Source organism: Podarcis gaigeae, assembly GCF_964106915.1.
Source record: "Podarcis gaigeae genome assembly, chromosome: 2".
In the NCBI taxonomy this organism is placed as follows: domain Eukaryota; kingdom Metazoa; phylum Chordata; class Lepidosauria; order Squamata; family Lacertidae; genus Podarcis; species Podarcis gaigeae.
The window spans coordinates 25,987,354-26,014,446 of NC_139679.1; the positions used below are offsets into that span (position 1 = coordinate 25,987,354).

At 42.2% G+C, this 27,093-nt stretch overlaps 1 long non-coding RNA gene across 1 annotated transcript; it reads right to left on the reverse strand.

Annotated features, from left to right (window-relative positions):
- On the reverse strand, nucleotides 1–26,255 carry LOC310839346. Its single transcript, XR_014561459.1, has 4 exons — nucleotides 23,975–26,255; nucleotides 10,643–10,682; nucleotides 5,396–5,492; nucleotides 1–1,669 (listed from the first exon to the last, which is right to left on the reverse strand). It is a non-coding gene; the product is annotated as an uncharacterized lncRNA (long non-coding RNA).
- Between the last annotated feature and the right edge of the window lie 838 nt (nucleotides 26,256–27,093).

The window sequence follows — 27,093 nt, forward strand, 5'->3', positions numbered from 1 at the left end:
TAAAATACAATAACCTATTAAACATTAAAAGCTGCCCTAAACAAGGCTGCTTTCAGATGTCTTCTAAAAGTTTGGTAGTTGTTTTTCTCTTTGACATCTGGTGGGAGGGCGTTCCACAGGGCGGGTGCCACTACCGAGAAGGCCCTCTGCCTGGTTCCCTGTAACTTGGCTTCTTGCAGCGAGAGAACCGCCAGAAGGCCCTTGGCACTGGACCTCAGTGTCCGGGCAGATCGATGGAGGTGGAGACACTCCTTCAGGTATATTGGACTGAGGCTGTTTACTGCTCAAATCCCTTCAAAAACCGACGTGTGTGCACACACCCTTTCTTTCTGCCTCTTGAGGGAGGAGGGATGCTAGCCACTTAGACACTTCCGCAAAGAATGCATCTTTTATTAAATAAAATAAATGGGCGGGGAGGGGGAGAGAAGTGGCAAGATGAGATGACGCCCACACCACTTACTCAGAAATCCAAATGTGCCACATTGTATTACACGATGCCAACATTTTCCTGAGACCCTGACAGCCAGAGGAGACTGCACTAACTCGTCCACCATGGTACAAGGCATCTGCCTATATTCTGCCTCCAGATTCTGGATTTTTATTTTTATTTTTTTGTCCTGCAAAAAGCAGCACTTGCACAAGCCACTTTAAAATTCATTTCCTGTCTTCATTCCTCAGGAGGACTGTTTGACACACCCTTCCCCTTCTCGGAGCTATTTCCATTTTCTTAGGTAACCTAACAGAAGCTACATGTGGGCGTCGTTGTCAGGTATATATAACCAATGGGCAAAGCATATTTGCTCCCCCCCCCCTCTCCTAACCCAGAGTAAAGTAAACTGGAGTTGAGTGGTAGAACACAATTGTACTGTGCCTTACTATTTAAAACTTTTGCATGTTTTAAAAGTATGGTTGTGAATTTTTCTCAGTTTTATTGTTTTATCTGGGGTTTGGGTTTTTTTTTTAAATGGAGAGATTTCGAGAGCTAGATTAGAACAGAGGAAGACTGATGGAGAGATTACATTTAAAGTGCAAGCAAAAATATTTTTGTGAGTAAAAACCAACCAACCAACCAACCAACCGCCTGTCAGTTCTTTGCCCCTGAAGAAAGAATTCAAAGAGGGCTTGGAAAGGCTGCCATTTAAACAAACAAATAAATAAAAATATCCTGACTAGTTGAAATATATTCAGTTTAACATAATCATCACCACTGTCTTCTTTACCATTGTTCACCCTCCATCATATGTGACTCCAGGGTAGAATTACATAACGTATGACAGTGAAATAATTGCATACAAAAAATGAAAACGTCAACTAAAAATTAACACGAATACCAATCAGCCATGATTAGTAATCAGCAACAAAACCTCTGAATCTTAACACACCCTACGTTCTTGTTTAAATCTTTGCATTTTTTTGTGGGGGGAGGGCAGGGTTAGGACTGTAAGACTAAGATGATTTGGCCAGAGCCTTTATTTCAGCAAACAAATAATTTTTGATATTTGTTTCCAAGCATCCAAGAATTTCAAGTCGCACCATTTGAAGGAGGGAAGGGAAAAAAAGATTACCATAGAGGTGGGTTTCGCTGTTCATTCTATCACAACGTATTGTCATTCTTGTCAGTCACATTTGTCACAGTAGGTCTCAGGAGGGGATGATCGATGGAAGCAGTCTGAAGAGAGATATTTCGAAATTCCATTAAAATATGTATTACAGACTTAAAAAAAAATGTAAATTGGAGAATTTTAAATATAATCCTAGTCTTTGGGGCATTTTGAAAAGTTCGAACATTATATACATTCACAGTAAGCTCTTCGGTGCCTCCTGCAGTTTTGTGGGCCCACCCCAAAGAGATTTTAATTGAAATGTTATTTGGGGCATAATCCCCCCAAATGCATTAGATTGTCCAAACTTAGATATCAATGTTTTCTTCTAAATAATAATAAAAAAACTGACTAGCTTAACTGCAGCGAAATGTCATTAGAGCACAGTGGGAACAGATTACCATTATTTCAATTTCAATTTCTTCACTTAATGAAACGTCGAAACAATCAATCGAGAAACAGTACATCATTGGAAAAAGAAAATTGGGGCTTAAGAGGGAGCATGTCAGGCATCAATAAGACTGTAATGGGAATTAAACAGTGATGAGTTTCATTACAACCAATTTATGAAAAGTAGTTCAGGCTATGGAATTAAATTACTTTTGCTGGTAGCTAGCTACCATAGCTTAAGTGCTAACAATATTAATTGCATTAATCCATTAGGAGAAAATACTCTTACATTAATAACTCATTATTAATGATCATGCTGAAAACGCTGCATAAACAAATACTTATAGGCATACCAAATCCGCCATAAACTAGAATTTGGGCATGCTTGAAATTACCAGCAGAAGGTGTGGCATGACCCTTCCTTTCCCTCCTTTCCTTGTAGTTGCCAGGAACATGTTCAGCTTCTGGCATTTCTAAGCAACCTGGCTGTAACAGAATATTTTAGCAGTTCAGCCAAGACCAGCAGTATCAGATGAGTGGGAATGCCTGCCTGGAGTTTGTTGTTTACAGCCTTACTTTGGCTGCTTTTGGGGATATGCTGGGATCAGCATCTTACAGTAATCTTAAACTTTTGGCTGCAATCGTAAACATACTGACTAGGGAACAAGCCCTATTGAAAACACCGGGTCTGCTTGGGACTCTTCCAAACGTATAGGAAGCTGTTCCTTTCATGAATTTTCACAGCTTACTTGGCTGAAGAAAATTCCTAACCCAAATCAACGGTTTTGTCTGACCCATCTAAAAGCAGCAACAAGAAGTTTTAATGTTTACATTTTCAACCGGAGGTATGCTTCAAAGTAATAATAAAAGTGGTTCCAATTCCTCTTAGGAGGATGTGGCAAAATTAAAACTGTAGTTAAACTTATCAAAGTTAGTTGGTGGAATTAACCTATGATGTAGTTAAGGCACGAGGAGAAAGAATGGATATCAAAGTAAAATGGGATGTTGGAATAGAATCTGCAATCAAAGTCTTTTGTGAAAGAGGAGAGTGCAAAATATGGTCTGAAGCTCAACATCAAAAAAACTGAGATCATGGCCACTGGTCCCATCACCTCCTGGCAAATAGAAGGGGAAGAAATGGAGGCAGTGAGAGATTTTACTTTCTTGGGTTCCATGATCACTGCAGATGGTGACAGCAGTCATGAAATTAAAAGACGCCTGCATCTTGGGAGAAAAGCAATGACAAACCTAGACAGCATCTTAAAAAGCAGAGACACCACATTGCCGACAAAGGTCCGTATAGTTAAAGCTATGGTTTCCCCAGTAGTGATGTATGGAAGTGAGAGCTGGACCATAAAGAAATCTGCCGAAGAATTGATGCTTTTGAATTATGGTGCTGGAGGAGACTCTTGAGAGTCCCATGGACTGCAAGAAGATCAAACCTCTCCATTCTTAAGGAAATCAGCCATGAGTGCTCACTGGAAGGACAGGTCCTGAAGCTGAGGCTCCAGTACTTTGGCCACCTCATGAGAAGAGAAGACTCCCTGGGAAAGACCCTGATGTTGGGAAAGATGGAGGGCACAAGGAGAAGGGGACGACAGAGGATGAGATGGTTGGACAGTGTTACAGAAGCTACCAGCATGAGTTTGACCAAACTGGGGGAAGCAGTGGAAGACAGGAGTGCCTGGCGTGCTCTGGTCCATGGGGCCACGAGGAGTCGGACACGACTAAATGACTAAACAACAACAACAGCAGCAGCAGCAACAACAACAACAATAACAACAGCTTTGATCTGAGTTGAGAAAAAGAACAACCTAGCTGCATTTTCTGTACACAGCCTAGGAGAGGAATATATTCATTCATAATCTAAAAGTTGACCTAGGAATTCAGAGCGGCCGAGGGGGCGGGAAACTTTCATCTAGATTACAAATGTTGATGACCAGACGCCACTCCTCTGTTGAAACCAAATCAAATCTGGAAGACTGACGGACACGAGCTCTGCATTTAGAATGGCTGAAGCGATGGCATGGGTCTATAAAATGAAGCAAAGCTCTTTTTTTACTTGGCTTAGCCATTGGAGAGCACCGTGTAGAATGTTAAAAAGTATTTTGTACCACGAGCAAAAGGAAAGGTCTGATTTAAGGGCTTAGACTGAGAATGAAGCAGTCACAAAATCAAAAAGTCAGCAGAAGGATGCAATGTGCTTGTAGGCATTCAAATGTTCTGAATCTCATGGTACAGTTAGTATTTTCCCTCTGTGGCATTCTAACCAAACAGAGGATTTTGCCCAATAATTGAAATCCACAAGGATAAGAATCTTGGTAGTTCTGAGAGCTGAGCTCATATGGTAAGGGTAAAAAGGTAAAGGACCCCTGGGTGGTTAAGTCCAGTCAAAGGCAACTATGGGGTTGTGACGCTCATCTCGCTTTCAGGCCGAGGGAGCTGGCGTTTGTCTGCAGACAGCTTTCCGGGTCATGTGGCCAGCATGAGTAAACTGCTTCTGGTGTAATGAAACACCATAATGGAAACCAGAGCACATGGAAATGCCGTTTACCTTCCCGCTGCAGTGGTAAGGTAAAGGAACCCCTGACCATTAGGTCCAGTTGCGAACAACTCTGAGGTTGCGGCGCTCATCTCGCTTTACTGGCCAAGGGAGCCGGTGTACAGCTTCTGGGTCATGTGGCCAGCATGTCTAAGCCGCTTCTGGCGAACCAGAGCAGCACATGGAAATGCCGTTTACCTTCCCGCTGGAATGGTACCTATTTATCTACTTGCACTTTGACGTGCTTTCGAACTGCTAGGTTGGTAGGAGCAGGGACTGAGTGACAGGAGCTCACCCCGTCACGGGGATTCGAACTGCCGACCTTCTGATCGGCAAGTCCTAGGCTCTGTGGTTTAGACCACAGTGCCACCCGCGTCCCATCATATGATAAGCTGGCTAGCATAGTGGGCATCATACTGACGTGTACTACTTCAGACAGCTGCCTTGGGATTGACTTGTTTGCATACTCCCCTGTGTAAAATTGTCCTGAGGAAAGATTGCTAGCATGCTAAGGAGAAATTTCTAGCCTTCTCTCCAATTTTGAATGTGCAGGGAGTTTTGTTTCATGTGGTGGCGGGGGGCATGCAAACATTGTCCACCCACCGCAACCAAGCTGCTGAACAGGGGCTTCAGCTGTGAAGCTCGAGAAGCTACTATATTTCATTTACCCAGAAGCTGGAAATGTTGCTAAAGTCCCCACATCTGCTTAGTGGTGACCTCAAGGAATGTTCAAAGTGCCTGGATTGACCCCCTTTCCTTCACTGGGATAGTTCTGGTAAAACCACAGGAAGAAACACAACCTGGAACTTTTATCCTCAATTTACTGATTAATCCAGATTTGGAACGTGTAATTGGACCTCACCCTTTTAGTGTCCTATGCATGTCATCCAGTGGATCTGGTCTCTTTTCAGTTATCATCTTTTACATGCGTTTTGCAATAGAAAACTGGTTGCAGTTGCCTAGGATTCAGGCACAATGAGATGCTTTCAAAAAAGAGGACTAGCCAGCAGGTTTTAGCAAGTTATCATAGGATAGCTGAGAGACTATCGTGGAAGCCTAGTAAAATGAGTCAATAGCAGGAAACCACAGCATTAGGATCGAAGGCATTTATTATCTCATTGTCACCAATGAGAGACTTTACAAAAAAGCTCTCCACCCAAAGGGTGAGGTTAGCTCTGTATTAAATTGTCATTTTCTCTGATTCCCATTCTGTGGTTAGGACTACTCTTGAGCTTTTTCTTTGCACAGTACTGTCTTCTTTTTTAACTCCATGGGGAAATATCCAGGCTTTTATTATTCATAAATCCTCAGCATTAAAGATTAGTTTGGGGAATGGTTGATAGACTGCTCGCCTCCAGCATCTGCCACCTGAGGCACCTGCCTCCTTCTGCCTAATGGTAGGGCTGGCCCTGAGTACTGGACACACTCAACTGGGAACGTCTCCTGGGCACGGCCCATTGAACTGAATGTGAGCTACACAAGAACATGGTACTTCTATGCCAATTTCGTTCATTTTATTGGGGCTTGTGCTGGGAAGTGCCCCATTGAATTGTGTTCCTTGTCGTGTAATAAAACAACAACAGCAACAACAATTTTTTATTTATACCCTGCCCATCTGGCTGGGCTTCCCCAGCCACTCTGGGCAGCTTCCAACCAAATATTAAAATACAGTAATACATCAAACATTAAAAGCTTCCCTAAACAGGGCTGCCTTCAGATGTCTTCTAAAAGTTTGGTAGTAGTTGTTCTCTTTGACATCTGGTGGGAGGGCGTTCCACAGGGCCGGCGCCACTACCAAGAAGGCCTTCTTCCTGGTTCCCTGTACAATGGCTTCTCGCAGTGAGGGAACCACCAGAAGGCCCTTGGCGCTGGACCTCAGTGTCCGGGTAGAATGATGGGGGTGGAGACGCTCCTTACAAACAAGAATGTGTAATATTATTTTTATTTATTTTGTTGCCCAGAAATCTCTGCAGGCATGCCTGTAATGTCTAATATGTCAAAGGTCTAGCTAAATATACAAATACATTTTCATCAGTATGGTTTTCCCTGTTAAGGTGAAAGATTGCCCCATTCCATGTTCCGATCAGTATTCATTTCTCTGGCTAATGTGAGGAAATGCCAACACTACAGATGGTATCAGATTATACATCTCATAAGGTATCCACTGTGATCATGTCACAAGGTGCTGGAGGGATGTTTAGTGTGCTTAGAGAAAGACAAGCCTAAAACACTTTGATTATTCTGCAATATATACTTTGCAGACTACATGGGGAGCAGATTACATTCCAACAATGTGTTTTGCCTGTGAATAACGAGAAAGGAATGTAAATTATATTGTACAATCTGCACTAGGTAAGAACACATGCAGATGTATACTATCAGGCAGTTGAATAATTCACTATAGAAAAACTGAATTTTCACCCAGTCCTAAATCCTACAAAATTGGCAGGAGGAGGAGCTTATGATGGTATATGCAAAACATTATTCTATGCTTGTGTAACAAGACAATTAGAACCTTTAGGACTGAGGTGCCAAAATATCACAGGTCATTTTTAAAAAGTTGTCTGTGTACCAGAGATTGGCTTCAATTAGTTACTGATGAATGCATTCAGAGGAATCCTACACATGTTGATTCAGAAGAAAACCCCAGTGAGTGTAGTGGAGCTTACTCCCAGTCCTAGGTAAGTATCTACAGGTAGGTGTACTTTTAGGTGCCAGGTTGATGCCTGATCTTGAATACCTACCTGTCTGGCACTTGCATGGATAAGAGTAAAACCAAGGCTGAATTGGAGCCAGACCTCATCAGGTTTTAGAAAAAGGCCAGAATTAACACTCTGCCTGTTGTTCACTTATGAGTGATTGTCAGTGAAACCCACACTGAAAGGGGCTGAATGCCTAATGTTGTCAGCTTTGGGGCTATGATTAGGTGTGAAATTATTTTACTTTGTTGACCTTTATGCTCACTTAAATTTCGATGTATGTAAAATGAACTGTTACTTTTGTGTGTGTGTGAGAGAGAGAGCGTGTGCGTGCGTGTGTTATTGTAGTGAAATTATATTATTTTTATTTCAAATTATTGTATTTAGACTGGGTTGTCTCCAGTGCTGCCCTTTTGCTAGTGCAACAATCTTCCACTTGTGCAGCAGAACTTTCCCCTCCTTTTTTCTGTAGCCCCCCAGACCCCCTCAAAATTTGCTCAAGAAGAAAAGGAAGTTAATTCTTGGCCAGCTAGTAGCTGGGCTTGTCTGGCAAGGATGCAGGTGAATATTGGTAGGTAGAGTAGCTGACAACAGGTAGCCAATGAAAAGCACGGAGCGCTGGCACAAGAACCTCAGCATAGTTGCACTGCATGGGCTTCTGGTAGCAAGACCAGTTAGTTGAATTGATTATGACTAACTCTGGATATCACTCAAAATGCAGGAAGCAGTCCGTGTTCTCAGGGAATCCTGTCAGACATGTTTCCATGCCAAGCCATTGTTAGTCTGCTGTATGGCTGGGAGAATAACTTCTGGGAAAGCTAGAATCTGTGGCTAGACAAATATGCAAGTTGCTCCATCTCCGAACATCTCCTACATCACAGAATATACTGCCGTGTCCTTGTGAGTTGAGTACAGAAAGAGGAAGTGCCTCTGGTGTTGAACGGCTGAACAGTGGCTTTGGTTTAGGCAGAAAGATGCTTAAAACCTGCTGCTGAGGAATCAAGACCCTGTGCAGCTTCATATTTGAGTGAAGTGTCTTGTGGCAGCCTGTACCCCCTTGTTGGTGAGCTCTAGCTGGCTTATCCAGCAGCAGAGCTTCGAACACTATTGGTTGACTGCCATTTTATTTTCCCACAATCCCTTGATGTAGGGTTGTTCCAGGACACTGTGAGAAACTCAGATAGTGATAGTAACCCTGGGATTTAGTTAGTTAGTTAGTTAGTTAGTTAGTTAGTTAGTTAGTTAGTTAGTTAATTGCCAAGGCATTGGTGAAGAATTCACACCCAATGATTGACACCAGCATGGTGTAATTATGACAATGGCAGCGCAGCATGACAGTGACCATCCCACTTGTTATTCTGATCCATGGAACTGCTGACCCTGATATTTTGATAGCCGTTTGCTTCTCATCCTGGGGAGAAGTGGATGTTGTTGGTAGCTTTGTACTGGGCTGTGAAAGTGAGTACATTTTCGCAGGCATTCCTGAGATGCAACTGAATGTTTTTAAATCACTGAACTATTTTTCTGAGTCTGGGATGCAGAGTTTTTGGCTGCTCGTTTCATTGCTTTTCTCATTCAGATGCATGTGCAGCTAAGGTTTAATACACTGTCATAATATTTCCTACCACTCCCTTCGTATTCCCAACATGCCTTCAGAGAGTCTGGCTGAAATTCTGCACCCTTGAAGAACTCCCCTCTTTGGTCTGGGACTGGAGAGACAATCTTTCAGGTTTCACGGTGCCCTAATTCATCCCTGGCGTTACGTTAAGACTCCTCTGCCATCCTTCCTTCTGGGTGACCTTTAAAAAGTATGTAATTAGAATTCAGGAAACAAAACCTCTGGCTCAGGCTCCAGATGTGACGTTAGAAGGGAAAAACAACTGCATCTATAACCAAGGTGCTTAGCAACTGAGGAAGAAATCAGATTTAGTACAGATGTGACACCCGTTCCTCTTGATTGTGTTGTGGATAATTCCCCCTCCCCAATCCCTTGCATGAAGCTTGTAGCTTGCAATATTCAGAACTGGAAACTCCCTTGGTCTCAGAGAAATCATGGCCGCTGCCAGACTGTTGCTATTTCGTGGGTGGCGTTGAATCACAAAACAGGCAAATTCAGCTTGCACAATTATAGTGGATTCGGTGCTCTTGTTTGATTTTACTTCCCAAAACCCCCCCAGATGTTTTGCAGTAAGGAAAATACTAGGAAGATGCGCTGGGAAGTGTGGGATATGACAGTTGCTTGGCATCCTGCCATTTGATGTCCTCACCAACAAATCATAATGGACTCTTGATCAACCATGGATGTCACATAAACACCTGCAAACTTTGTGCGAACACATTTTAGATGGGTTCCCAAAGCAATATAAATCTGCAGAGGAAGATGCATCAAAACTTGGAGCACAGTAGCTTCTCATGTACCTGGCTTACCACTTTAATGGTAAAATAAAAGAATTGGCCTTGGAACAACAGACATATTTGTGTGTAAATGTGTCCTTGGCACTTCCTATGACAAGTTTGGCCTTGTAAGCTGCCTAAACGGGTGATTGCCTAGGAAACATGCAAGCCACTTTGAGCTCTTCATGCATATTACAAGTAAAGGGATCATACTTTTTAATGCAGACTGCCACACTGATCTTGCCCAGTGTGTTGGATATGTACCTCCAAACACACGGTCCAGTATACCTGAAGGAGCATCTCCACCCCCACTGTTCTGCCCGGACACTGAGGTCCAGTGCCGAGGGCCTTCTGGTGGTTCCCTCGCTGCAAGAAGCCAAGTCACAGGGAACCAGGCAGAAGACCTTCTCGGTAGTGGCACCCGCCCTGTGGAACACCCCCCCACCAGATTTCAAAGAGAAAAACAACTACCAGAAGACATCTGAAGGCAGCCCTGTTTAGGGAAGCTTTTAATGTTTAATAGACTATTGTATTTTAGTGTTTTGTTAGAAGCCGCCCAGAGTGGCTGGGGAAACCCAGCCAGATGGGCGAGGTATAAATAAATGATGATGATGATGATGATGATGATGATGATGATTTTGACCCCTTCCAAAACTACCATGTGGATGCATTAATATGCTGTGATCCTATGCACCTTGATGTGGGAGTCAGCCCCCTGAATTCTGTTTACTACTCAGGAAACCTATATAGGACTGTTCTGTATGTCCCTCTTGTGGGCTTTCCTGCTGCTAGGATGCCAAAGAAGGAAATAAGGGAGAGGAAGTCAGTGTAGATATTCTTGGAGGGACAAATCAGCAGCTGGGAGGGCAATGAATGAAAGCCCTCTCTGCTTCCACCATCCCTTTGCTTTTTCTAAAAAGCACCCCACATTTAGATCCAGGAAGGTCCAGGAGCTGGAGTAGCAGAGGTGGATATGTGACTTGGATTCAAGTGCTACTTTTGTCATCATGAGTTACTGTGATGAAGTCATTTTGTCTCTCCACTTCTGTTTGCCATCTGTAAAATGAAAGAAGATAGTGACCCATTCTCAGAAGGTTGTTGTGAGGGCAAGCAGAAAGTGCTCTAGAAATGATGCCCAGTTGTAGCATTCAGAGAAGATGGAAAGAATTGCATGTGAAAAGGAACAGACGTCAAGAATAGACCGCAAGTTATTTTTGCACCACAGTGCTGAGAAAATGTAACAAAGGATTTGTTTTGCTTAGTGTACCAAACAGGAACAGTTATTGGCATAATTACTAGATGATTTATTGCTCGAATGCTGTGATGGCCTCATGAGTCAGAGTCTGGATTTAAGGCTGCTGGAAACTGTGGTGTTACTTTCGCAAAACAGTGGTTAGCAAAGCATCACAGACTAATGGTCTAATCCCATGCGCTGAGCCTCCCCTGTCTTCCGCTTGACAGTCCAAGTACCTGCTTGGCTCTCTGGTGAAAGATAGCAGCTTTCAGTTTGATTGTACCTTACGGTGTATGGGATTGGGAATCACCATATTCCTGTGGCAAGGAAAAAGCTTACCCCCACATAGAGTGACTAGATTGAAAGATCAACAAGGATCCTAAAGTCAATGCCTGTGAGTGGGTTTTGCCACACGGGGTAAGAATGGCTGTGTCTGCTGGGATTCCCTTTTCTGCACATCTCATAAAGGTACGGTCTTTCTTTGCATATCTGACACCTGTCCCGTCTTATTTGGGATGTTCTTGGATTCATTTGGTGCCGGTTGTGCAGAAGAGGCTATACTGAACCACTTTAACAGCTCTCATTTCATTAAAATTGCAGCAAAGCGTTCCATGAAAACAAGTGTCCTGTTGCCTTATCAAATCTCTGCTGACAGCTGAGGAGCGCTTTCACCACAATTAGGAATACACAGGGGTGTGTGGATGCGAATTAGCAAGTTTCTGGGTCAATAATAATTTCAATAGTAAAGGATGACTGACAGACACTACTATGATCGATATTCTTATGGCAGCAGCCTCCTGAGTCTTTCAGCAGGTACCACCAGGAATCGCCTTGATTCAGTAGCATTCAGATTTCAGTGTGTGCAGGTCAGCCAGGTCCCTTGGAAATGGGACAGAGATTGTTATTTTCTTTATAAATAGCCATTTCGACGTGCTGTTAGATTTTGTTTCCCTTTGAAGTTTAAGCTTCATTAGAGTTTACAGCTTGTTGCAAAACAGCTAGAGTCTAGTTGGTGGATACCTTTTGCTGCAGATGTATCATTATGGAGAGAGAATGAATATTATAATGCAATGGACCCAGCATTGCTCATAGGTGCCAACTCCCTGGGGCCCTGGGTGCCTGAGCACCCACAAGATTCCCCATGAAGGGGCTGGACACCCACAAATTTTGGTGCTAGGGCTATGCACACTGCATGGCACCCACGGGCCCAGGCACCCATGGTCACGGGGCCAAGTTGGCACTTCTGGCATTGCTTAAGTTAATTTGATGGAAAGCAAGCAAGCAAGCAAGCAAGCAGGAAAGAAAGAACAGAAGGAAGGAAGGAAGGAAGGAAGGAAGGAAGGAAGGAAGGAAGGAAGGAAGGAAGAATAGTGGCATCAGTATCCACTATCAGGGAGAGTAGGGAATTAATTTTCTACCACATTTTACAATTTAAAGCCAATAAATAATGAAATAACTTACATATAATAAAATTAAAATGAATGGAAGCTTTCTGTCTGGGCTCAATAGAAGCTTTTTGGGTGGGGAGATGTTCACTGAGACTGTGGCAGAGGAGAAAGGGTTAAAAAAAACCCTCTCCCATTGGTGGTGCAGTCTTGATCAGTTTCCCACGCAAATGCTTTTAACATTTTAAACAACAGATTTGTGAAATGAATTCAAACATTTTATGTATTGATTTTGTCCTCTGAATGAGCCTTGCTTCTCAGCAAACATCTTAACAATATCTCTGATGATAACTGGAGAATCTGATTTTGTTTTGTTTTGTTTGTATAAAGCTAATAGAAGGCCCTATTTTCTGAGCATTGCCAGTGCTGGTTTGGTTCAGCCCTCAGCTTCTCTCTCTCTCCTTCTCTCTCTCTCTCTCTCTCTCTCTCTCCAGATTTAGGTATTTTCAGGATCCATTGCATTTATGTCCTCTTCTGTTTCATGTCATCTGAACAAACAACTGAAATCCTCAGGAGATCTATAAAAGTAGTACACATCCTGAATTACTTAAAAAACAAACAAACCCCTAACTTCTGTTCTTACTGATAAAAAAGACACCTTCTTCTGCTATAGATTGTTTTCAGTACAGAAAGCTTAAGTTACTAAAGAGTTTGGAAACATATTCTGCAGAATCTGCTTAGCAATAAAACTTCCCCTCCAGACTGCTACCACCCCCCCTCCCCGTGATCCATTCAGGAAATGTGGAGGAAGGAAGGGGTGAGGCAGGGACAAAGTATCTGTTTACGATGCAGTGCCAGTTTGTCATGACCTCAAGACAATGCCAACAGCGTCCCTTTTATTCAGAAAACCAGATGCTTAGAGTAAGCATTCTTCCGAGAGTTTCCCTGTGGTAATGCTCAGTTGTGGGCACGGCCCAGTTCAGAGAAACAGCAACCCATTAGTTACCAGTCCAGTCGTGATCATGATTAGGTTATGAGACAATTTAATTGCAGGGAAAGGCTAGTCACTTTCCCACTCGTTTGTCCCTATGAGAGCAGATCACAAGTTGCATGTTTTTGCCTACTGCTTGCTTCAAAAAGAGCTGTTCTCCCTGGGTGCTTCTTAAAAGTACAACTACCCCTTGGGGCAAGGGACACGGGTGGTGCTGTCAGTTAAACCACAGAGCCTAGGACTTGCCGATCAGAAGGTCGGCGGTTTGAATCCCGCGACGGGGTGAGCTCCCGTTGCTCAGTCCCTGCTCCTGCCAACCTAGCAGTTTGAAAGCATGTCAAAGTGCAAGTAGATAAATAGGTACCGCTCCGGTGGGAAGGTAAGCGGCGTTTCCATGCGCTGCTCTGGTTCGCCAGAAGCGGCTTAGTCATGCTGCCACATGACCCGGAAGCTGTACGCCGGCTCCCTCGGCCAATAAAGCGAGATGAGCGCCGCAACCCCAGAGTCGGCCACAACTGGACCTAATGGTCAGGGGTCCCTTTACCTTTACCCCTTGGGGCATTAGGGGGAATACTTTGATCTCTCTGAATCAATGCCATGCAGTTCAACAACCACTTTGTGGCTTGCATTGGGTCGTGCAAAATATTAACAGTGACCACCAGACGGCATTGATAATGACAATTCCATCTTCCCCCATAGCCACATTGAGTGGCAAGATGTTCTGCCTACTAAACTGGGAAGAAGCGATATTTGACGGTGTGTCTGTCCTCCCAGCACTTACTTGGTGTGTCTTTAACTCCTCTTGGTCTGAGCTTCAGTTTCTGGAAACTGGGACTGGGACGTAAATTATTGTATTCATAAGAAATGAAATAAAGTGGCAAGATCCATAAGATTATGAGCAGCCAAGATCTGCTGCTCACAAGGACAAGGCCCCTACTAGTTTTATGAATGCTCTGCTCAACATAGCTGCTGTTTAGGAGAGCTCTGCCCAACCTGCCAATTAGACACATAGAGGGATTGTATTAATGGGATAGAATGAAGTGCCTTGATACCACCACCCAATTCTTTGGTTGGGCTTCTCTCAGGGTCAACTCCAGAGGACTCGGCAGACCATACAAACCTCAACTCGAGAGTGCTTCCACCATTGCACAAAATCAGTGAGTCAGAGGTAGCTGTCAAGTTGGAACCGGGAATCATGCCAGAGGCCTGAGCCAGGAGATAAAGCCAGGAATCAGCAGAAGGCAGAGACAGGGAAGACAACTAGTACTTGGACTTCTTCCCTGCCCATGGAGATGCTGCAGCCTGTAGACCTGGTGGCTCATCACCAAGCTGGCAGCTCCTGCCAGTCATCGGCTACAGCAGGCAAGCCAAGGACATTATGACATTTATAGGGGTAGTGGAAAAAATTGATCTGGTTCACATTTCAAGGTGAACAACATAATTTGCAATTTCTGAAACAAGGTATGAACTAAAACACAGCCGTCCTTCAAAATTCATTCTTCAGAATTTGCAGTGCCATTCTCCAGCCAACTCACATGTACAAAAATGCACGTACTAGGACAAAGTGTTGATACAAATGCATATATTTCTGAAACTAACATAAAGAAATGCATTATATTAGGGGAAATTGCAAAAATGTGTATATTAATCAAAATCACATGCAAAATGAAGAGAAGAGAAATTCACACTAAAATGCTGATAAAATGCAGACTTTTTTTTTTTAATCGCTTGCTGCTGTGGAAATGTGGAGAACAGAATTTAAGATTGGAAAAACAAGATACTGAGAGAAACTGAAATTGGCATACTCACCCATCCCTAGCCATAAGCACAGCAGCAGTTTCATGCAGAAATGGCGGTAAAGTTAAAAGTTTCAGAATTATGCGAAACGTGAGCTGTGCTTACCATCTTAGCTGCAACCAAGAGCTGTCTTTAGTTGCAGCCCAAGGGGTTCACTGAAACAATCTGCCATAGCACCATCTTTTGTGTAAAGCAAGGGATGGCCAGAGTAGGCTTTAGTAAACCTTTTAACCACAGAAAGCCAGTTGGATGAATTGCAGTAAATGTTTATCCTACCCAGGGATATGGAGGCTACAAAATGGCTGCCTCTGGAGGACTAATAGGTGCTATAACTGCAACAACTGTATTTGCAATACCAAGAACAGCCTTTAATTCCACAAATCCCATCTTTTGCAATATTATGAAGCTCTTGGTAGAGGTTAAATATAGCCCATCAAAACACTGCCTACGGAAAGAAGAATAAGAATAGGTAAATCGTTTCTCATACAAATTTCCACCCCAGCTTTTTTTTTTTAAATGTCACTTCAGAATGAGTCACATGATCTAAGACTTTTGCAAACCCCAAAACGGAAGAACTTCATCATAAAAGACACAGATTATCTGATGGGCATGCATATTTATGAAACCTTGGGTTATAAGGCAGTGCTGGGAACACAGTAAATTTTGTCAATCTGTACTGGCAGATTTGAGAAAGTTTGCAACTAGGGTCTTGAATATGCAAACCTCACAGTGTATTAAAGAATTTATGTGGATGGCATTTTGGAAAACAACAACTACAACAACGCTTGCTGTATTTATATACCATTCATCATTCATATCAATGCAATTTCAACTTCTGTTACAGAAACAGGCAAGGGTGACAGAAGATCTGCCTGTCCTGGAGGCGGTGAATGTTCCTTACTCATCGTGAATCTTCTGTTGCTCGCCTTTGTGGATCTGATCTGCAACACACACAAACAGAAAAAGCATGTTCTGGGAAGCGTAAGGTGGGAGCTGGCCCCTGCCTCCTTCCAGAAACAATTACTGTGATACCTCCCACCCCTTTCATACAAGCAGTAGCAGGAGTCAGGATTATCTACCTACTTAATCAGATATTTTTTGCTATATTAAATAGCAAAGGAATCGTGATCACATTTCCTGGAAGCTACATAGCTTCTGAATCCTGATGTGGCCAGCCAGGTCATGACTAATGCCAACTTAGGGGTCTCAAAATGGATATGGGAAGAATACGAGCCCAAGTAATGTTACGCATTTGAAGAAATGTGCATTGCATGAAGAATGCTCGTGGGCACAACTCCTAACTGTCTCCAGTTGTGCCATCCTTGTTCCCAGGGTAGATAACACTGCACAGTCATATGCATGGCAGTGGATACTAGCAGAATGTCTAGCAGAGATAATCATCAGAATAGAAAGAGCTTTTGAGCATACTAGATAAACATCAGCTGATTGTGAGAGTATAGGCGCCGTTGAATTAAAAAAGAGTTTTATTGGAGGACTCTCAATTCTTTGCGGCTACAGATCAATTGACGTGTAATTCTGAAGAACAGTGATTTCTTTGAGGTTGTTTCAGGGCAACTATTTTTGTCAGAATGCCCTAAAGTGCTTTTGCTTTGGACTCATTTTAGAGAGAATTAATTTTAATATGCTGAAGATTGTTCTCTTCATGAGAAAAGATCCCAATTCTCTTTGATGAGGCTAAGCCAAAGAGAGCATGCCATCTCGATCAAGTATGGCGTACTCTAGTCCAGCATAGCACTTTAAACACCGAACTAGATGTTTAAGCCATATTTTGTGCTCAACAGAAAATCCTATTCATTTTCCAGTTTTACTGCACCAAGGTACAGCAAAGAGAAAATAAAAATCTATGTCCCACAAAGAGATCTGACACAGTCCTGGAACTGCTAGCAGAATTATATACTATGTGCAAATAGGTCAGGTGTGATGGGTAGGTGGGTGATTCACCCAAACATATAAAGAAAATTGCTCTTGCATTACTGTGGTTTGGGCCATCAGCTTTGATGTAGCCTGTGGTCTGGAAGTATGGATGAAGTCCAGCAATGTATTACAACCAGCATGCTCTGCATCTCAGCTACTGTCCTTCCTTTGTTGGCTCTGTTGACTAACTGATTGAGAGTTTTAGGACCAAGCTCAAAGAATAACCCAAGTAAGAATGAAATTGCCAGCTTGGCTTTCTTTCTGGCCTGCTTTCCCCCCCAGTGTGTATGAGATTTTTTTGTCACAGTCTTGTTGGGACCAAACCATGGGTAAGTGTTCAAACCCTTTAAGCAGATGTTTCACTAAGAATTTCCCAGGATTAACAGCAGAGTGTTGAAACCAAATTCACAGTAAACTGAAGTTTGGGATGAATGCAACCAGAACTAGCCATCCATTTCCACCTAGTTATTCGCCGTCATCCCTCTCCCTCTTCCAAATTTCAATTGAGAAAATTCCCACTACTGACCCAACTGTCCTTTCCTCTTCCCTTCGACTCTTTCCACACATTTAGCCTGACATCCCATTCTCCAGAGATTTCCTCTCGAAACATTGCCCAGACTTAGTTCTTTACACACACACCCAATACCCAACCCAGGGGAGCATTCTAGCTCAAGTTCTTTTATTATTACTTGCATGCTGAGGTGATCCAGTCTGGAAAGAATGTTATTGCTGGAGTCCTCAGACCCTTTGTTGAGTGCCTAGGTTTCTGCAACTAGGAAGTATGTACTGTTACATGATTGTGTAGATTCCCTGCATGGGGGTACAATCAGCAGCCTATTCCCAAACTTGCTGTGCTGTGAAATGTGTGAATCTGGTCATGTGTCTATTTCCACCCCCTTAATAATAGCTTGTGGGGCCTCAGATAAGAATCTGGACCATGGCCACTTGGTGTCTTTCCCAGTTACACTCCTGAAGAAAATTGTGGGGCCCTTGGTTGCCATTAGCCCTGGGAGTGGAGTTTCCATTGGTGAGCTCATGAAGAGACAAAAGGGAGGAGGAGGCAGTTTCAGTGGAACATGTTACTCAAACTGTGTAGAGTTTACAAGGTCAGACCCAGAATTATGTGTAGAGGAAGCCAACAAAATGATTTCTGTTTATACAGGAAAAGTTGCCAATCCCTCCTTTTGAACAATCTGACTCCTATTGGTTGCTTTCTTTTGCTTTTTGTTGATAAGCTGCTTCTTGTCTGATCTGTGCTCTTTCTCAGCTGAGCATCAACTAAATTCCAGAGTCCTTTAATCTAGCTGACACCTATGGCCCACTCCTTGACCCATGGAGTTTAATAACTGGAGCTTAACAGCACTGCCTTTTGATGTAAGAACTGTTCAGAACAGCTTCATATGGACCCATGTTAACATTTTAAGGAGGCATTTAAAATCCCATTTAAAAAATGCTGTGAATGAGCCCTACAAAACCCTTTGAATCAGGGCAAATATTCTGCTCCCTTTTTCATATTGGTGTTTCTGCCGGGGATAGAAAGGTTTTTCTATACATGGAAACAACTTTCATCATGGTTCGTGATAACCTCTGAGCTCCAGAAGAGAAAGGTGGATTTTTGATAGTTGCAGGTGTGGCACTGAAACTCCCTTGGGATGAGATCTAGGAAAGCAGACCTAGTTGTTTATTTGATATCACTAAAAATCTGTGTTTGCTTCCTTAGCCACAAATGAGCCTTAAATCCTCTATGGAATTTAGGCTGGTGTGCACAGGGGTTGTGCGGTTCTTTAATCACACTGATCATTTGCTGTAAGTTAGGCTGAGAGACAATTGGGAATGTGGAGGTATAATGGACTGTAGGGTGGTCAGAGATGCAGCACAAAAAAATGAGGAAGTGCATCAGTACAAAAAGGGACAATAGATTTGCATATGCTAATTTACACATATAGACACAAGTTTGGAAATAGCTCCTATAAAACAGAAACACAACATGTCTTACCATAGTGGAGGAGTGTGACTGTGTGCCTACACATTCTGCTGAACAGATGCTGGCTGTTGATGGGCAATAAAATAGAAAACCAACATAGAGCAAAAATGCATATGTAAAGAGTTAATTGTAAGAGCTGAATAACTCTGTATTTAATCTGCAAATGCAAGTACACTAAGCAAAAGATGTATGTTCTTTAAACCTTAAAAGAGGGTGTCTTGGGTCATTTTTATAGGAGGGGGGAAAGAGGACTAATTAAAGGGTCAGGTGACCCAGGGTTGTCTTCTGCATACTCTGCTAAATGGGAACTAGAGTTTAATTCCCACAAAAGGTAGAACATCCCCACCACCACCTTGATCTGCTTTCAGGGAAGCATTTCAGAGAAGGTGGCATTTGCAAATGGCATCTTCCACTTGCAATGTCAGGTGCTACAGCCTCCTCTATAAACTAGTTCTTATATAAAAGTAACGGCAGCAAACGTTCTTTCAATACACAATGGCTCATTCCGACTCCTATAATCAATTACTAACATATTCAATAACTTTCTTATTGAGAAATCCCCCCCACATCTGTTTGCACCTGTAAATTCCTGCAACAGTTAGCAAGACCAGACCTGCCATGCAGCAAGGCGATAAGACCTGCTTCATGGAGTCACTGCAATATTTTGTTGGCCTTAGGCTTGGCTGAAACAGCCTCGCATGGGGATGCCTGGTGGTGGGCCTAGTTAAGCCCGTGACCCACTGCCTTAGGGGAATGCATTTGCCATTGGGGAGCCCTTTCAGGCAGGGGAGGCACTATTTGGGTCCTGTTTCGGGTCATAGGAAACTGGCAGCTTGGACAGACTTTAGCTGGACTGAAGCGGGTTAATTTGGGGGAAGAGACATAGCTCAGTGGTAGGTCAATCCTTGGGCAGGGATAGAACCCTGTCTGCAGCCCTGAAGAGCCACTGCCAGTCACTGAGGTCTGTGCTGAGGTAGGTGGACCAATGGTTTAAGATAGGTTCCTATGTTCCTAGCTTAGGTTTCTACCAAAGAGATAGATGTCTATGGTACCCCAGTGTTTGAGTTACGACTCCACAGTGGGGAGGCGTAAGGAAACGTAGTTTAATTATCAAAGCAACACAGGATGGAGCGGGTTAATAGACATTCTGTTAATGGCCAACCAAAGTCTAGGAAGGGTCACAGACAGCGCAACTGTACAACAGGCTAAACAAATATGCCCCAGAAAGGTTAAATACTGTGAGCAGTGTCAGCCTTTCGTGCAAAGTTATGACATAAAGGCTTCTCCTCTCTGGAGACCAGTTTAGTGGTGATTATTATCAGTGGTTGTAAAAAAGAAGAAGAAGTGGTTTGGAATGTTCTCTTTAAAACATTGATGCGTCAAACATAAAAACTTTGCACCCTCAGAAGGAATAAAGCAAAGTTGTGTAGCCTTTAGTGTAGAAGACAGAGGAATAAATTATTTGCTGGGCAGAGGTTTCAATGCTCTTGCCCCTAATTTTTTTAAAAAATATATATAGTTCCTCCTGAGGCTAGGGAGAGGTCAAAATCCAGACTCATGCATATTGAACCCCCACTACCTACCACTTAGTCCCACAAAGCACACAAAGGATGTGGCTTTTATTTTTCCTCAGCATTTTCTGGGGACATGATATGGCTCACAGGAGACCATTCTTTTGGGCATTTTCTGTGAGGAAGCTGGGAAGCTGCTTCGTGACTCAGGCTTGAATCCCACCAAGGATGGACAAATCTCTCAATGTTAGCTTCTCTCTCAATTTCTTGTTTCTTTAGTCTTAAGTTCAGTCCCTCACATTCCTGCATCAGTTTGCAATTTTTGTTTTGTAAAATTCCTCATGAAAATTCATTCATATTTTAGTGCAGATTTCTTATAATAGACACATTTTGGAACACAAATTTATCTGTTCTATGCATCTTTGCAAGCTACCTCCTCTGTTATAATGCATTTTATATGCTATTTTAATCAATATACAATTTTTTAAATACATACTTTCTCCGAATATACTCATTTTGTACACATTATTTGACCGGACAACTGTATCACAAAATTCAGAGAAGAGCAAATTTCAAAGGATTGCTGTACTCCGGTTCGCATATTGCTTGGGAAAGTACAGATTAGGTAGCTTTGCTTTAAAATCCTAGCCAAGCCAAATTTCTTCCCTATCCATTAATCCAACTAACTCACTGTCTAATGGAACCTCCCCTCCCTTCCTCCCCAAAATCTACTGTAAAAGGTTGGTATATATGTGCATGTTTGCTGGTAAAGCAGAAACTTTCCCAAAACAGTGAATAAGCCTGTGGTCAGTTGCCATGGATGAATTTAAGGGATGACTATTATTCCAAACGCTAAACTCTTATTCCCCCACCCCAACACTCCAAGGTTACTGAAAGTTTAACTTTTGTTTTCTCTTCCACACAAACAGGATGTGGCTACTCGAGGGCTTGAAATGCATGAAAATAGCACCCCTAGGTTCTATCTTTTTGCAAAATTATTTGAACTCCATAGATGCTGCAGAGTTTATATCCATATTTTTAGAGTTTGTGAGCCCTGGATCCACATAATCTGTGTATGTGGACATCAAGGGAGCGCTGAAAATTTCATTGAGTCTGGATCTTAAAGAAATAAGCAAACGCAAACAAAAACTAGCACTAACAGAAACATAGGCCCCATCTGGACGGTACTTTTAAAGCAGTATAATGCAACTTTAAACAGCTATGACTTCCCCCAAGGAATCCTGGAAAGTGTAGTTCATGAAGGGTGCTTCGTTTTTTTAGGAGACCCCCATTGCTCTCACAGAACTACAATTCCCAGAATGGTTTTACAGTCCTTTTCCTCAGGTCTAGGTCTTTAAAACAGCCACACCCACACACCAGGGAAACCTGAAATTGACCTTTACAGAAAAAGCACACAAAACTAAATATTTTATTTTCTCCTTCATGAAACCCAAGGCAGTATGTATGCAACTCCCTGGCTAATTCGCCATGGATGTACCAATCAGACCCAAAATGGCTTATCTTCAGCAATGTTTTGTACCCTAAGAGCCACGTATGCATACAAAATACACAACTCAGTTCCCATCTTCTGAGAAAATAATAATAATCCATGAAGAGAGCTGTTTTTTCCTGGATATTTGGATCTTAATGGCAAGTGCACTTTGAGTTCAAAACCTTTTTGGGGAATGCAGGGGTACGTCTGGAATGCCAAACACTTAAATGATGTTTATTCCCTAAAAACAACCAGGTACTATGAGGAATGGTGTTTCAGAGGGCAAGCTGATACAACTACACTGAAATGTAATGGGCTGCATTATGATGGGTGGGAAATGAAGCCCTTTTTTATACAAAACAAAAACAAAAACCAACCCAGGCTAACAGGTAAACATGAAGAGAAATAAATGCAACACTAAAAAAAGTTTTTCATGTGTATGCAGAGAGCGCCACTGAATCTTAGTAAATTATACCTCTCTGATTAAGCTACTCATTAAAGTACTGTGGAAAAAATCCAGTATATTTAGGAGCATGGCAGGAGACAGGTAGAAAATTATAGTAATTTGAGCTGCATTTAAAAAGAGGGCTGTGGATCACCCCAGATGTCTAGATCAGGGTATCCTACATTTAAGTCATGAGGCAATGAATTACGCTATCTATAATGCAAGGCATGTTATTTTTTTGCTGAAGTCTGATGGATGTCAAAAGGACACACTTTCACAGATGACATCATTAGCATAATCATGTGATTACATATTGTTGGTGAACAGTTATGCTTTTCCCCCTCATCCTTTTAGTATAGCTATATTTCACCTCGCTCCACAAAGATTCAGCACATAGTTAAACCATGGCATTCGCTATGACAAGATGTGGTGATGGCCACCAAATTAGAGCTTTTTAGTTTAGGGGGGTGAAAAAATCCCCATGGTGTGCAAACAGAGTTTTTCTCTCCCTTTTATCTCCTAATGCTAGAATCTGGGGTCATCCCATGAAGGATGGTGCATTTAGTTCTCCTCCTTCCCAGTTTTTCCTCACAAGAACGCCATGAGGTAAATTAGGCCAAGGGACAGGCCTGAGGTTCACCCACCGAGCTCCTTGCAGCAATGGGGACTCGAACTGTCCGCATCCATGTCTCCCATTGCCAGGAGATGGTTCATTCAGATTGGTATACAGGCATGATTATTTTTTTTTACTGCATGGGCTTTGGTTGCTGGCATCTCTTATCCCAAGTTACCTCACGCGCAGCTTTTGAGAAGAGAAAATGGGTTATTTGTCATACGCCGCCATGTAAGCTACACTCAGCTCCTTGCACACAAAAGTAATGAATAATAATCTTCAAAGCACTCTGCTGGAGAAAGCCTGCGATAGGTAACACATGGCTTGTCCCGAAAGAGTGGTCTGAATGCAGAAACCCACTGTGGCGACTGGCCCTTTGATGGCATTTAGCTTGAAACACAAAAGGGCCATCTTTGTCTGTCTCCCAGTGAAGCTCAAGAGTGTTTGCAACATACAGAACATTGTCGTCTGCCTTTTTAAAAATGCCAATTGAACAAGCCAGTTTAATTGCCATCCAGGCAAGCGACCGCTGTTACTGCAAACTGTGTAAATTGTCTGTTTGTTGGGGTTTTTTTGTTTTTGTTTTTGAAAACACGAACAAACTAATTTTTCCGTTCAGAATCTCCTGCTGATTCAGCTCTTTTTCTTTTTGGCATGCAAAGCCCTGAATGACAGCCAAGGTGTCCTTCAAATATAGGGGGAGATTAGTTTATGAAAAATCAGGTCAGATAATTTTCTAGAGTGCATTGCTTTTTGCTGCCACTTACTCTGGTCTAAATAATAAATTAATAAACACATGCCATTATTAGGCATGGGCTTTGCTTCCTTGCTGAATTTTGTCTTTTTGAGACATAGCAAAACAAAACAAAACAAAACAAAAAACTTCTTTCTGTGAGCAGAAATAGATGTCATTTTCCCATTGATGTGGGATTGATGGTGGGACAGTGAAGGGGGAGAATACCTGCACCATTTTGTGGCTCTCTTTGCTCTTCTAGATGTGGCAGCCATTTTGTGTCATGCACCCCCCCCCCATGGCAGCCATTTTGTAACTGGTACTCATGACACTTTTTAAAATTTCAAATATACCCATTGACCCCGAAAGATCGGTGACCTCCTATAGTGCAAATAGATTGTCCCTTGTCGGTTTTCTCCCATCTTCATGAAATACTTGACTTTACAGAGCTGAAATTGGCTTTATGAAATTTCAGAGAATCATTTGCATTCGGCCTTCATGTCTGACCGACTGAGGCTAGAATGAGCCCCACTAAAGTCAATGGGACTTACTCCTACATAGAAACATAAATGATTGTGTTTGTGAGTCTGCTGTCATTCAAACTGGCCTGTGTCAGCTGGGGGTAAAAACTAGTCCTCATTGTTGAAAACGAAATGTAAACATAGATGAAGATTTAAGATTTTAAAAAAAAAAGAAGTGAAAGAAATGCCATTCTCTGAATGTGACTAGTTGTTAAAATAACACTCATGTACCTTATATCCCGCCAAGAATTGTTTCCATAAAGTGGAAAAATATGAGAGGCATTTGGCTTATGTTGAGAAACAAATGTTGATGAAAGAAATAGTTTTGCTGGAATAAACCAGTCTCTGAAAAAGTTTAAAATATTAAAGTTTTTGGCAAGGCCTGCATCTATGAGCAAAAATCACCATTGCTGGATTCAAAAGAGAATGAATTCAGATTTGAGGATTCATTCTGTTCTCCTTCAATAGCTCTGGGCATGATTCTTGAGAAGGCTTATATCTCAGCTTTTCTTCTTTGCTATAACGGGTCACCTACACAGTCCTATAAACAAGGGCTATCAGGAAATCAAACTTGGCTCATGTGATTTTTAGGAGAAACAGAGCAAGGATACATGATTGATGACCCATTCTAATGAAATATTTTCATTTGCATGCCTCTATGGGGGAAATACTTCAGAAAGGGAAGAATGTCAATTTTACAATAATAAGAAACAGGAACCACACTGCAGTACAAACATACGGTTTCAAAAGAATTGGCACAATGGGACAATATTTGAAATGTCCCACTTTTCTTTTACGCAGGCCACACACAGCCAAATTCTCCATCTGGTTGTTGCAATGATTGCACAGAGGACCGTTCTTCTGGCATTCTAGTTTGGTGTCATTCCACAGGACTCTTAGTGGAGAGGAACATTCCCATTTGATAAACCCTATTGTTAAAACTGGGTTAAAGTGATGGGGGGGGGGGGGAGAGAAGGTGCCACCCCTCAGGAATGCATGAAATAAAATACCACAGAATAAGTCCTGCAGCATTTTGAAGACTAATAAATTTATTATGGCATAAGGTTTAGTGGACTACTAAAAATACATTGCACATATAAGTATCAGAAAAACAAAAACTAAAATCATTTTGCCAACCTTGATAATGAAAAGACCCTGAACAGTTTAATGTTTTACATTTTAAATTCACCGACTCGTCACTTATGTGTTTATTGAATTTATATAGCGCCCTCCGTCCGCAGATCTCAGGCAGATCTCAAAACACAAAAAATACAAGATAAAAACATAAAATACGTCCTGCCTTGGGCCAGTTACTGAGTCTCAACCTCACCTGCAGGGGCAGCCTGCCCCACTTCACTGCTTGAATCCCGTTTTGTGTCGCCTTGCTGCCCCCTATGAAACCTCGCTTACCAGGCTGGGTTCTGGGTTCCAGCAAAATCTAGAGAGAAACCTGTGAGATCTCATGAGAGTGACATGAGATCACCCAGAGGGAGGCCTCTTCATGATTTTGTAGGGTTCTTGCAGGATCTCGCTGGAACCCAGAAAGTGCTGCTGCTGCTTCTCTTCGTTTTCCTGGTGGCGGTGGTGGGCCTGTGCCCACAGAGGTGCCCCTTGGATTCTGTAGCCTGAGGCATCTGCCTCAGTCTGCCTCATGAATGGGCTGGCCTTCTTCACCTGGCTGTTGCAAAGATATAGAAGGAGATATAAAATGGCTGGAAAATGGACTTAGTGCTTGTATCATAGGCATCAAATTTTGATTCCTTTAACCAGGGTGATCCATCTTTGTACTATAGGGCCACATTCTTCTGCTCCCACCCATCACAAATTAGTACAACCAGTCTTAATCTGGCCAGAATATTACATGTTTTAGGTGTATAAGTGTCATCTGTGTTCAATCGTGTTTACCCTCCAGATAGTGTGCACAGAGGACTAATTTCTAAGAAGACTTACCTTAGGCCTGTAGCCACTATGGGTGGGAGATTGTTAAATTTTATCTACCTTTTATAGGTAAAATTGTAAGGAAAAGCAGAGAGTAACTATTTTTTCCCTAACTGCTCAGTTAAAAAAACAAAATCTGCTCCCACTTTCCAAAGTTCTGTCCCAATGGAAAAACCAGCAAGTAACAGGATTTAAAATGTTATGTTTATTATAATGTTTGTTTTATTAATGATGTAAGTGTGTTGAAATTACTTGATTTTGCAATTGTGTACCCATTTACCTGGGAGTAAGCCACATTAAACACACATAGACTTACTTCTGAGTATTCATTTCTACCATTGTAATTTAAGTTAATTATACAGTGAATTCTTAATGAGTGCTTTGACTGTAGCTCTTGCACAGCAGGAGACAAGCCCTTTTCCAGAGTTTTGGAAGAAAGCAACTTATATGGAGTACCTGATCTCAAATGAACCCACCACATGAAAGACGAATTCTGGTTGTTAGATAGTTGGGAAGGGATTCCAAGGATTAGAAACCGAGACAGAAGCAAGAAAGAAAAGTACACAAAAGGAAAGGGGAACTGTGAGCTCTTCAGGACCTCAGGGATTCCTGTAGTTTGGTGTCTAAACTCACTCATCAATCACAACTTTGGCTGCACTAAAATATTGAAAGATGGGAACAACCAGCTCATTTCGCAGAAATTGCTTAAAAGGGTACCTGCACACTTTGCTTTATAACTTTCATCTCAGGAGGACTGGTTGGGTATTATTACACATCGGACAAACATCTCAAAGAAGAAATGTGGTGTTCCTGTTATGGTGATCTATAATGTTGGAATGAAATGAAAAATATGTCTAAAATAAAATACGAAAACCCAATACTGTCCTT